Consider the following 11,051-nt stretch of genomic DNA (forward strand, 5'->3'; position numbering starts at 1 on the left):
TGTATTTATGTTGCCTCTTGGCCAGGTCGGCATTTTAAATGAGAACTTGTTCTTAATGTCTTTACCTGGTTAAATAAAGGTTTGAATTGAATTGAATACGGTACATCAAGTCATCGACCCAGAAGGAAAGCGATGTAGCAACTGTGGATTGCAGAAGAAATGGTTGCACTCACTAACCAAGGGGGCGTGACTGACAGTACAAAAGGTGGTCTGTTCCTTTGTTTATGGTTAAGAGAGAACCGCTGAAGGACGAAAGTAAAATAACCGTGAGTGTTTAGTGTTTGTTTGTTTGTTTGTTTTGTCTAATTGTATTGTTTATTATTTATTAGACGGCTAACAGGATCCGGAGCTGTCGCTTAAGGCCAGCACAAAACCGGACAACACTTCACCATTGTTCACAGATAAATTGTATTTTCACCACTTGCATGTTAGTACTCACTGTGGACTTGTGATCGTGTGTGTTTCATACTGTGTATATTATTTTGGGACTGTAACCCATAGTTTAAACAGTGCAATACACATTGCTGTGTATTGCCTGGGATTACTGTTTGTGGTCACAAACGACCTGGGCCGTGCTTAAGTTAAACTTTTTTCTTAATTTTGGACTTAAGAAAAAAGTTAAGAAAAGCTGCTATTCTTGAAAAAAAACAAAACAAGTATTTTCTTAACTTTAAAGTTAAGTATTTTCTTAACTTTAAATGTTCTTAACTTTAAGATATCTAAACGCTCTTAAATAAGTATTACATGTTTGGAGTACACTCATAAAAGAATACTGTATTTAGGAAAAAAAAAATCATATTGTTTTTGTGTAATTAAATTTAAGCAGCAAAAATTAAAGAGCTCGCCAAACTGCAGCTGTACAGTATCCTAATGTGAAAAGTTACACATGATAATAAGATGATGATAAGTAGGACGGGGTGGGGTGCGGGGTGAGTGCAATTTTTCATTATGATTTTTTTTTAACAAAAATCAATGAATAAAATATAAAATACTATATGAAGTGCATCCCCCACCATAAATAACTTCAAATTGCATCGATTTTTTCCGTGCTGCCTTCTGTATGAGTCTTGACAAAGTGAACAGCTCCCCCACCGTCAACAACCGTTAAACCGCCATGGTGTATTTTATGAACGTTCGAATATTTAACTGTTACGACCATTAATATACGACGAAGAGGAGAAGTATAGAAGATTTTTTTGTTCCTGTTGGTAAGACGATAGTGACACAATGTAACAGGATGAGGTGCCCTGTACATTGTTTGTTTACTTTTAGATCGGGGTCCCCCTCTGCCCCTGTGTTATTTTGTATTATTATTATGTTTTATTATTGTATTTATGACGGCGTAGCGCCCTGTTTTGTTTATTTTTAAAACGTGTCCTGGCAGAGGCGAGATCGGTGCTCGTCCTCTGCCAGGAGTAATAATTAATAAACCCGTGCAGATTGTGGCCGAGGGGTAATAGGATGATTTACTAATTAGTTAAACCCCTCGGCCATGATATAAAAAGCCTGCAGCTCTGAGTCTCGGCACTGGAGGTGGGTGTTTGGAGTAGAGAGACGGAGAGCGAGGGGAATTTATTTGAAAGAAAACGAAACTAAATTTACAACATACAGGAACAGTGACAGCGACTGCCCAGCCTGACCTGTATGGTTTGTTTATTATTTACTGTTTATTTTGTGTGCGAGATTTGTGTTTGTTTACTCTTTTATTTTTGCTCGGTGAGCACAGTGTTTTTTTGTTTAAATATTTATTTTTGGTTGCATTAAATAAAACGGCGCCCGCGCCACTGCACCATACCTTTTGTTTTGTTGTGCCTTCTTCTGGTCTGACGTCACCCACTCAGCCATTCCTGTCACACACAATCATATGCTTTTTGTATATTTTGTAAGGCACAATTAAAGTTATCAATTTTATACAACAGGCCTTTGTTCAGTAATTGTAAAAATAATTATGTTTCTTCTTTGCTCCATGTCTGCCAACTTGTTTTTCTCATCAGTGCACTCGCATTAAACAATGTGACGTCACTGGAATGGTGCAGAAGGGCGCTAGGACCAGGAATACGTGCGTTACGGTTTACCATGCAAGTGTCGAATAAAATGTCACTGCGAGTAAAAAATAAAACCACCCGTAGCAAGCTTGTCATGCGAGTAAAAAATAAAACCACCTGTAGCGAGCGAGTTTGTCATGAGAGTAAAAAATAAAACCACCTGTAGCAAGCGAGCTTGTCATGTGAGTAAAAAATAAAACCACCTGTAGCAAGCGAGCTTGTCATGCGAGTAAAAACTTCTAAAAAGTCGACTTAAACCGTTTTCCATGGCGTTTGTCACATATATTTTCCTATTCTTATAAGTTTTACCGAGCTTAAAAGTTGGATGTAAAAAGGCCTATTGACAAATATCCTAATCGTTTAAAAGAGGTTATTATTGCTAAAGGTGCCTCTACTAGCTATAAATTTCATTTTCCTTGTCAGGGTATAAATACTTTTGAATTAGCATTTTTGAATTTTTGCAAAAAAAATTGCTGAAATAAATAATTGTAGTCATCTATTTCTTGTAACTTTTTTCCCTCATCCACAAAAGCAAAAGTTTTGCTACAAAAGATTTTTCCTAAAATTGTTTGTTTGAGAAATTTCTAAAAACAATAAATTTCCATTGGGGTATGTAAACTTTTGACTATAACTGTGTGTTATATACAGTATATTAGTGCTGGGATGAACACAGGATTTTCATGTTCAGATATTTGCTCATAATTTAAATATTCGTTTGGATATTCATTTGTTTTTCAAAAAGTAATAAAAGCCATTATATTGCTCTGAACGCAGTCAGAGACAGCATAGCAGCAGGGGCAGTGGGTGTGGCTCCTGTGCGTGGGACTATTTTACAGCAAGACCTTACAATATGTAACAGAACATTTTGGCGGGGAATTTATTTTGGCTTTGTGATTTTGATCTTTGGATAGCCAAATAATTCTTCTACCAATCAGTGTGGCATACAGTGAGTGATCCCAGCCTCGTTTACCAGACTGGTATGCAGCACAGGTTAAAGAAGCACTGGGCAAGGGAAAGAATGTGTTTAATGTCAAAGTGAATATGAGAATGGCAGTGTGATGAAGCCAATTTGTTTGAAAAAATTAAAAGCAGATCGGACATTTACATCAATGGATTTTGAAAATCTGGAATTTATGATGCGATCAGGAACTCCAAGGCAGTGTAAACTGCCCCTGCTACTGTGGTACCTGTACGACTGTTCTTTTTTATGTTAAGCAGTTTTATGTTCTTTTTTAACAAGTGGTTAATTAAATACTGTAACAACCAAAATAGTTTATCCCAGACTTGTTAGAAAGTCTTAACAAAAGTAGATTTGCTTTGGATTGTTATTGTCGATTCATTGTAGATCCTGCTATTAACCCACCGTGCAGGTATCGCAACGTCCCTAAACAATATGTTAAAATTAATTTGTTCTGCACAGTATAAAAATGAGTTGATTTTGCCAGTGCTTGCTAGTCTATTAACTAGTTTTAAATTTCAAGCATTTTTGTCTCAGCTTTATTGTTAAAGTTCTCACAAGTGGCAATACTGTCCTACAATTACTCAATGATATTGTGAACATTGCACTGTGTTATGTTAGTGAACCAGAGCTACGTTTTAAAACTGAGAGTTAGCAAATGTCTGTTAAAGTGTACTGCAGCTTCTAATCCTTTCCAGTTACTGGTATTTTTATATATGTTATGGCGAATCTGATGCAGTGACATTGTAGATGATATAATGAGTTACTGTAAATGAGATACTGTTTTAGAAGATAGGTTTCATTAAGCAAACATTTGAATGTTTTTTAAATTAAAAGTAGAAATGCAAAACCGTGGCATTTCTTTGTGAACGTGCCAAGTGAAAAACGGCAATTCAAAAACCATCAGTCTACCAAGGTAGCAAATCTGTCGAATTTAATACCAGCCAAAATTTCCTGTTACACGGCTGTAACAGGGCAAGGAGCCATGTACAGTGTTCTGTTTATTTATTTTTAGAACAGGGTTTACTCCTCCGCCCCTGTGCAGTTTATTATTATGATTATTGTTCTGATTTATTATTGTATTTATATGACGGTGAAAGCCGTGTTATTGTTTATTTGCATTTATTAAAAAAAAAATTTTTTATATATGACGGCAAACCGCCGTGTTATGTTATTTATAAATGTGACGGCGTAGCCGAATATTTTGTAATGTTTAATAGCGTGGATGGGAAACCCCATCCACAGTAATTTAAAAACCTCGTGCAGAAGGTGGCCATCTCCCGAATTAATTAAGTATTTAATTGTTTGCTAATCGGGAGATTGTCATCTGCATAAAAGCCTGCAGCTTTCTGCACTCAAGGTGGGTGTTTGAGAGGAGGAGCGAGACAGAAAACGAAACTTAACAATTAAATGTATAGGATCAGTGAAGGCTACTGCCAGCCTGACCTGTATTGTTTGGTATTTTGTGTTTGTTATTTTGTTTTATTTAACTGTTTTATTTTGCTCTGTGTTTTTGTTTAAACTTTTAATTTTATTTTTCTATTTAAATAAATGGTGTCGCCGCGTCTTTCTTTTTGAACTGCAGTACTGCCTGGTGTCGTGTTTTCCCTTCCTGCATCTGGCCTGACGTCACTACTCAGCCACCCTGTCACACGTGGTGTCATCATGGGATCAACCACAGCCTGCGCGGGTACTGCAGTTTTTTTCGATTTTTTTTCATTTTTTGTTATTTCTTGTGGAGGAGTGAGAAGAGGAGGATGGGAAGGAAGAGCTGCAGAAAGCAGCAAAAGCGGCAGCAGAGGCAACAGCAGACGCAGCCACCGGGGGAGGTCTGCCTAACGTGCTTGAGGGGGGAGGAGCGGTGCTTTAAAATTGGCGAGGTCGGGTACGGGTCGCCCTACTACTGCCACTCCCCACCTCAGGAAGAGGAGGTAGGTACTGGGGCTACAGCCACAGGAGGAGGTTGGCTGGGAGGCCCTCCTTCGCAGCATGGCCGTGCAGTACTGTTGCTGCATCTGTGGAGAGTGGGGGCATTTCCCAGCTAACTGTCCCCTCCCACCAGTGGAATACCTGCTGCGCCCATCACCACCAGCAGAGGGAGAGTACCTGCTGGTCCCACCTCCAACGGCAGGAGCAGAGCTGCCTCTGTCTCCACCACTGCCACCAGCAGAGAGAGAGTGCCTGCTGGTCCCATCTCCAACGGCAGGAGCAGAACAGCAAGAGCTGCCTCTGTCTCCACCACCGCCACCAGCAGAGGGAGAGTGCCTGCTGGTCCTGTCTCCACCAGCAGATGGAGCATGCCTGCTGGTTCCCCTGCAGCAGCCAGAAGGGGAGGAGCCCCTGCCGCCTTCGCAGCCAGAAGGGAGGAACCCCTGCAGCCTTTGCAGCCAGAAGGGGAGGAGCCCCTGCCGCCTTCGCAGCCAGAAGGGAAGGAGCCCCTGCCGCTTTTGCCATCAGGAGAGGAGCAGGAGCTACCTCTGCCTCTATCACCACCACTGGGAGAAGAGGGGCTCCTGTTTCCATCTTCATGGCCAGGGGCTCCCCTCCCGCCGTCACCTCACGAGGGTCCGCTGCCGCCGTCACCTCCCCGAGGGTCCGCTGCCGCTGTTGCCTCCCGAGGGACTGCTGCTGCCCTGTCATGCATCGCCTGGGGATGCCAGTTCGCCATCGCCTGGGAATGCCAGTTCGCCATCACCCGGGGATGCCTGCCTTGCACCGCCCGGGGATGCCTGCCTTGCACCGCCCGAGGATGCCTGCCTTGCACCGCCCAAAGATACCTGCCTTGTACCGCCCAGGGATGCCACGCCCGCTCCGCTCAGGGATGCCACATCTGGATCGCCTGGGGCTGCCTGCTGCTCCGCATCACCTGGGGCTGCCTGCTGCTCTGCATCATCTGGGGCTGCTATCTCTTCTGCTTCTCCTAGGGTAGCTGCCTGTCCTGCTTCGCCTGGGGTCGCCAAGGGGCCTGCTACGTCTGGGATCACCGAGGGTCCTGCTTTGCCTGGGGCTGCCGGCTGCTCCGCATCGCCTGACGTCAGTTGTTTTATTTAACTGTTTTATTTTGCTCGTGAGCACAGTGTTTTTGTTTAAACCTTTTTATTTTATTTTTGTATTTAAATAAACAGCACCGCCGCGTCTTTCTTTTTGAACTGCAGTACTGCCTGGGTCAGTGTTTTCCCTTCCTGCATCTGGCCTGACGTTACTACTCAGCCACCCTGTCACAACAGTAAATATATATATATATATATATGTGTGATGGGGATTACATTTTTAAGGGACTAAATACCTACATAGAAGGACCAGAAACTACATTTCCCAACAACCACCAGGAAACCAGGCAGTGCATGACGGGGAAAGTCGGTGACTTTAAAAGGCTGCTAGGTAGGAGAGAGGGGAGAGAGGGAACAGGTGGAACAACCGATAATACGACGGGCGAAATTAAAATAGCAGACGAGAACGGGATGCTGCACTCGGTTCGAGTTTTCAACCTGATAAAGTGGTGAGCGTAAGGAGAACAAATTCAATACCAGACGAGAGTAACTAAAAGCTCACACCATACGGGGCATTTTAAGTGGGGCTATCCACAACAGGATTTATATCCATAGAGAGAGGAACCCTGTAGAAAAGACATAATATAGAATTACGAGCAGAACTCTGACTGTGGCTACAGTACAGTTGATAATTATTCAATTTGAAGAGCTTTGTTTACCTTCACAAAAGGCTGCCTGTGCCAGGCAGTTCTGCAAAGGGCCACCGGGGGCAATAGTAAGTACAAACCTGGGTGTAGTGAAGCCAGAGGGACCTGACTCCACAGCACCATCTGCTGGAAGCTCCACAGCACCTGGAAGAGAGGAAAGGGGACACAGCAACAAACCAACAAAAGGAAAAGGGAAATTGAAGAAAACCACCAAGTACTTACCTGAGTTCCGGTGTAAAGGGTGACCTCCAGAAGGAGTCCATCCATGATGAAAGAACTGTACTGTGTTCATTGAATTAGTTATTAACTGTGAAGAACTTCTGTGTGTTTAGTTTGTTTAATTTTGGAACTATTAAAGAAACTTATTACTTGCAATTACGGTCTTGATCACATTTGTCTGCACTACAATACAGACACCTTAGCCAGGTCCCAAACTATGTGAATGCACTTGTTTCACTATATATATAGATAGATAGATAGATATAGATATATATATATATTAGCTTGCGTGGAGCTGGGGGCTTCTAATTTCCTGTTAATTAGTATCTATTTTCTATTTAAGCCCTGATCACCTGCACCCTTTCTGTCTAGTGTTTCGTTTTTGTAGCAAACGCTCAGACGCCGTCGTTTCGTGCTTCACCGCTAATATCTATTATAAGATATTATCAGTCATTTTCCTACCTGCTCAGGTGATCCTTCTTTTCATTCAGCTTCTCTTTTCGGCTCCAAGAGCTCCAATGTTAGTCTTTCCTGCTCCATCCAGTCTCCACCTCAGCAACAGAGCCATCCAAAGCGCAGCTTCATTACTCAACTTGTCTGCAACTTTATCAGAAAGACTGGTCCTCCGCTAAACTTTCAAGCTCCTTCGACAAGACATCGACATTCCCGTTGTCAGTGATTGCCTTGCTTTAGCTCTATTAAATCCACCACAAAGCTTTGTCTGCGGAATCTCTCTTTACTCCTCGCGTGCAATAAGACGCCCCTCCCCCGCTCCCACAGACCCAGCATAATTTACCGTTCCATCAGAAGATCTTGCCCTGGACCTCCATCAGCTACGTTCAACATTTTAAAAATTTATCCAGCTCATTACAAACACCATTTCAACCAGTGGCGGCTCGTGATTTGACTGGTCACAACATGCTCCAACGACACTGCTGTACTGCAACTTTTCCACCGGCGCCTCACATACCATGGTTACCACAGCAACACCCTCATTGAGTGACTGTGGGGAGTGGTAAGTTGCCATGGTGACCAGGCAGCTTCATCAGGCTCTGCGTGCTCTGTGCCTCAGTACTGCAATCTTCTGGCTTCCTGATGCTGCGCTTTCACAACTGGTGAGGACGAGTTCAACTCGCCGAATCATGAAATCTAAATACTGTGTTAACTTATTCATATACATGACTAACTGTCCTAAAACATGTATTGAATATTTACTATTCAAATCTAAAGGAATAATCAAATGTTGTTCTACACAGACAAGGATTTTAATCAATCTACCCAGCTTCACTCAAGCCAATGGTTTAATTCCAATCATAACCTCTAGATGGCAGTATAATACCACACGTTCTATATATATTTTAAGCTGGTTTGCTATCGCTGTGAAGCTTGGACACTTCAGCTTTTCTATCCATTCCTGCAGTTTGTTGTCACTCTGATGGATTCACGGGAGTTCCCCTCCTGCCTCAATCTTTTGTATACCCATATCAACTGACATTCTTCAGTTTCAACTCTCCGACACATCTTATACAACAATAACAAAGTCTGCATTTTTTATTGGTCTGCATGCGTACCTGTGAACCCCTGTCTAAAAGGCTTTGTCTGACCTGCCTGGCACTTGCAGCATCTGCAACCTCCAACACTGGTGCTTCAAGTTCAGCATCTGCTTCCTTCAAACCCTGTAATCTTTCCTCTGTAAGTTCAACATCCATTACAGAGAGCCATCTGCAAATTAGCGTAGATAAACAAGTCATGAGCGGAGCAACGATAGTTTGCATACACATTTGTGATGTAGTTATTTGCATCACAGATCACACACTACTTGCACGTTGGCAGAATAGGTCCCCTTACGATTTATGTAGAGTTGCCTATTCTGTGTTGTTGCGTGTACTTTAGTGCTGCAGGCAAACAGTGTGCTCTCCGCATGTCTCTAGGTCAGCCTGAACAGTTGGCGAAATTGCTGCATACATTGTGTGTCAGACAGAAAAGACAGGTGACTTATTTGGGGACGTCTCCTCCTCCACTCTGGCCATGTAGAAATTATTATTATTATTATTATTATTATTATTATTATTATTATTATTATTATGTATTTCTTAGCAGACACACTTATCCAGGGCGACTTACAATTGTTACAAAATCACATTAATTCAGTGCGCACTCCATATTTCTTTTATTTCTGTTTTTTTCTCTCTTTTCTTTGCCTGCTTCCCTGGTAGTTTCACCGGTATTTATAGTCAGATTTGCGCACAGTTTAGACCTGGTTTTCACGTGTCTACTGAAACACAAACACTAACGCTGTTGATGGTTTACTAAATCGCTACATTTGTATTTAAATGAGGACACTCCCCAAGTTCAGCCCATGTCAACGCTGACGCTAACTTGCCGAGTGGGCACAAAAACACGTGTTGCTAAATCACATATGTGGGCAAAGTCTGTTTGCCCACACTTGTGCCTGATTCTGTTGCGCTAATTGTTCGCAAAGTGTTTTGCGATTGCCTTAGGGGTTTGCGACCGTTGCTAAATAGGGCTCTTTGTCTCTTGACAATTCTTTTGTTTTCCTCAGCACACTGTGATGTACCTATACCACAGTTTTAAGAACCATAACACAGACATTACCATGGTTCGTGTACTATAGTTTTAAGAACCATAGCACAGTGTGGCAAAGCGCCTGCCCCCGATGTGTATTATATATATATATATATATATATATATATATATATATATATATATATATATATATACAGCTCTGGATTCATGACAAAGCTGCCCGATTCCAGCCTTGCTGAAGCACCCCCAGATCATCACCGATCCTCCACCACATTTCACAGTGGGTGCGAGACACTGTGGCTTGTAGGCCTCTCCAGGTCTCCGTCTAACCATTAGACGACCAGGTGTTGGGCAAAGCTGAAAATAGGACTCATCTGGGGGTGCTTCAGCAAGGCTGGAATCGGGCAGATTTGTCTTTGTGAAGGACGCATGAATCAAGCCAAGTACAAGGTTGTCCTGGAAGAAAACTTGCTTCCTTCTGCTCTGACAATGTTCCCCAACTCTGTGGATTGGTTTTTCCAGCAGGACAATGCTCCATGCCACACAGCCAGGTCAATCAAGGTGTGGATGGAGGACCACCAGATCAAGACCCTGTCATGGCCAGCCCAATCTCCAGACCTGAACCCCATTGAAAACCTCTGGAATGTGATCAAGAGGAAGATGGATGGTCACAAGCCATCAAACAAAGCCGAGCTGCTGGAATTTTTGCACCAGGAGTGGCATAAAGTCACCCAACATCAATGTGAAAGACTGGTGGAGAGCATGCCAAGACGCATGAAAGCTGTGCTTGAAAATCAGGGTTATTCCACCAAATATTGATTTCTGAACTCTTCCTAAGTTAAAACATTAGTAGTATGTTGTTTAAAAATGAATATGAACTTATTTTCTTTGCATTATTCGAGGTCTGACAACACTGCATCTTTTTTGTTATTTTGACCAGTTGTCATTTTCTGCAAATAAATGCTCTAAATGACAATATTTTTATTTGGAATTTGGGAGAAATGTTGTCAGTAGTTTATAGAATAAAACAAAAATGCTCATTTTACCCAAACACATACCTATAAATAGTAAAACCAGAGAAACTGATAATTTTGCAGGGGGGAGGGGGGAGGGGAGGGGGGGGGGGGAGAAGAGAGGAGAGACTGGGCGAATGCTATCGACCAGAGAAAAAGGCACTTATTACAGAAAAACCATATTAGTTAGTGTCTGTTTTTTTGTTTGGCCAACGCGCTCTTTCTTTTCTGTGTTTTGTTCAACTGTTTGTTTTGATTGTTTTAATTAAATAAAACACTGAGCGCCAAATGCACTCTTCCTGGTCTGTGACGTCACCACACACACCACTCAAGCCATTCTTGTAACACACAGACAGTACCATGGTCAGTGTACTAGAGTTTTAAGAACCATAGTAATAACATTGTACAAAGGTACAGGTATGATACCATAGTACTTTCACACTCATACCATGGTTTGTACTTGTTCCAAAATCCATTTTTACAAAATAATAGTTGTAACCATGGTACATTTGTATAGGAGCTTTAAGAGAACACTTCACTTGAGGGAACACCCTTGTGGTGAAACTGATTTT

Source organism: Acipenser ruthenus, chromosome 1, assembly GCF_902713425.1.
Source record: "Acipenser ruthenus chromosome 1, fAciRut3.2 maternal haplotype, whole genome shotgun sequence".
Classification (NCBI taxonomy): Eukaryota; Metazoa; Chordata; class Actinopteri; order Acipenseriformes; family Acipenseridae; genus Acipenser; species Acipenser ruthenus.